This window comes from Natator depressus, chromosome 28 (genome assembly GCF_965152275.1).
Source record: "Natator depressus isolate rNatDep1 chromosome 28, rNatDep2.hap1, whole genome shotgun sequence".
Lineage (NCBI taxonomy): Eukaryota > Metazoa > Chordata > Testudines > Cheloniidae > Natator > Natator depressus.
Window position 1 is genome coordinate 9211869 of NC_134261.1, and position 2500 is coordinate 9214368.

The 2500-nt window shown below is 67.6% G+C and overlaps 1 non-coding gene across 1 annotated transcript; it reads left to right on the forward strand.

Annotated features, from left to right (window-relative positions):
• Window positions 1-112: 112 nt before the first annotated feature.
• LOC141979394 (5S ribosomal RNA) lies at window positions 113-231 on the forward strand. The gene has a single exon (XR_012636810.1). It is a non-coding gene; the product is annotated as a 5S ribosomal RNA (ribosomal RNA).
• Window positions 232-2500: the final 2269 nt, after the last annotated feature.

The following is a 2500-nucleotide window of genomic DNA, read 5'->3' on the forward strand; positions in this document are numbered from 1 at the left end:
GGGGGGCTCATGAAGCCTCCGGAGCGAAAAAAAAAAACGGAAAAAAGGATCGGGCCCACCCGAGGCAGGGGAGTCAGTAAGGGAAAGGGGACGAGGCGGACCGGAGCCGAGTGCCTACGGCCATACCGGACGGAAGGCCCCCGATCCCGTCCGATCTCGGAAGGTAAACCGTCCCGGGCCTGGCTAGTACTTGGATGGGTGACCGCCTGGGAATCCCAGGTGCCGTAGGCAGCTTTTCCCGCTGCGAGCCAGCTCTCTCCTTTTCTGGGGAACAAGGGCAGGGTCGCCCTGCCAGGGGCCCTGGGGCTGAAGTCCCTGCCGGCCACCAGGTCAACCCGGAGCCTGCCCCTCTGCGGCCAGCAGGTCAACCCCATACCGGCAGGGGGTTGACCTGGTGGCCGGGAAGCAGAGCGGCCAGCAGGTCAACCCCATACATTCAGCGGGTTGACCTGGTGGACGGGAAGGAAAGCGGCCAGCAGGTCAACCCCATACTTTCAGCGGGTTGACCTGGTGGCCGGGAAGGAAAGCGGCCAGCAGGTCAACCCCATACATTCAGCGGGTTGACCTGGTGGCCGGGAAGGAAAGCGGCCAGCAGGTCAACCCCATACATTCAGCGGGTTGACCTGGTGGCCGGGAAGGAAAGCGGCCAGCAGGTCAACCCCATACATTCAGCGGGTTGACCTGGTGGCCGGGAAGGAAAGCGGCCAGCAGGTCAACCCCATACATTCAGCGGGTTGACCTGGTGGCCGGGAAGGAAAGCGGCCAGCAGGTCAACCCCATACATTCAGCGGGTTGACCTGGTGGCCCGAAAGCAAACCGGCCACCAGGTCAACCCGGAGCCTGCCCCCGCGGGCAGGGGCCAAGCGGACCCCCCTCCGCCCGGGCTTGCCCTGCTCCGAGCCGGGGCTTAATCCCCGTCCGGCCACCAGGTCAACCCGGAGCCTGCCCCTCTGCGGCCAGCAGGTCAACCCCATGCCGGCAGCGGGTTGACCTGGTGGCCGGGAAGGAAAGCGGCCACCAGGTCAACCCCATACTTTCAGCGGGTTGACCTGGTGGCCGGGAAGGAAAGCGGCCACCAGGTCAACCCCATACTTTCAGCGGGTTGACCTGGTGGCCGGGAAGGAAAGCGGCCAGCAGGTCAACCCCATACATTCAGCGGGTTGACCTGGTGGCCGGGAAGGAAAGCGGCCAGCAGGTCAACCCCATACATTCAGCGGGTTGACCTGGTGGCCGGGAAGGAAAGCGGCCAGCAGGTCAACCCCATACATTCAGCGGGTTGACCTGGTGGCCGGGAAGGAAAGCGGCCAGCAGGTCAACCCCATACATTCAGCGGGTTGACCTGGTGGCCGGGAAGGAAAGCGGCCAGCAGGTCAACCCCATACATTCAGCGGGTTGACCTGGTGGCCGGGAAGGAAAGCGGCCAGCAGGTCAACCCCATACATTCAGCGGGTTGACCTGGTGGCCGGGAAGGAAAGCGGCCAGCAGGTCAACCCCATACATTCAGCGGGTTGACCTGGTGGCCGGGAAGAAAAGCGGCCAGCAGGTCAACCCCATACATTCAGCGGGTTGACCTGGTGGCCGGGAAGGAAAGCGGCCAGCAGGTCAACCCCATACATTCAGCGGGTTGACCTGGTGGCCGGGAAGGAAAGCGGCCAGCAGGTCAACCCCATACATTCAGCGGGTTGACCTGGTGGCCGGGAAGAAAAGCGGCCAGCAGGTCAACCCCATACATTCAGCGGGTTGACCTGGTGGCCGGGAAGGAAAGCGGCCAGCAGGTCAACCCCATACATTCAGCGGGTTGACCTGGTGGCCGGGAAGGAAAGCGGCCACCAGGTCAACCCCATACAGGCAGCGGGTTGACCTGGTGGCCCGAAAGCAAACCGGCCACCAGGTCAACCCGGAGCCTGCCCCCGCGGGCAGGGGCCGGCATACCCCCGTCCGTCCGGGGTCGCCCTGCCCCGGGCTCCGGGCTTAAGTCCCGAGCGGCCACCAGGTCAACCCGGAGCCTGCCCCCGCGGGCAGGGGCCGGCGGACCCCCGTCCGTCCGGGGTCGCCCTGCCCCGGGCTCCGGGCTTATTCCCCGTCCGGCCACCAGGTCAACCCGGAGCCTGCCCCCGCGGGCAGGGGCCAGGCGGAGCCCCGTCCGTCCGGGGTCGCCCTGCCCCGGGCTCCGGGCTTAAGTCCCGAGCGGCCACCAGGTCAACCCGGAGCCAGCCCCCGCGGGCAGGGGCCGGCGGAGCCCCGTCCGTCCGGGGTCGCCCTGCCCCGGGCTCCGGGCTTAATTCCCGTCCGGCCACCAGGTCAACCCGGAGCCTGCCCCCGCGGGCAGGGGCCAGGCGGACCCCCGTCTGTCCGGGGTCGCCCTGCCCCGGGCTCCGGGCTTAATTCTCCTCCGGCCACCAGGTCAACCCGGAGCCTGCCCCCGCGGGCAGGGGCCAGGCGGACCCCCGTCCGTCCGGGGTCGCCCTGCCCCGGGCTCCGGGCTTAATTCTCCTCCGGC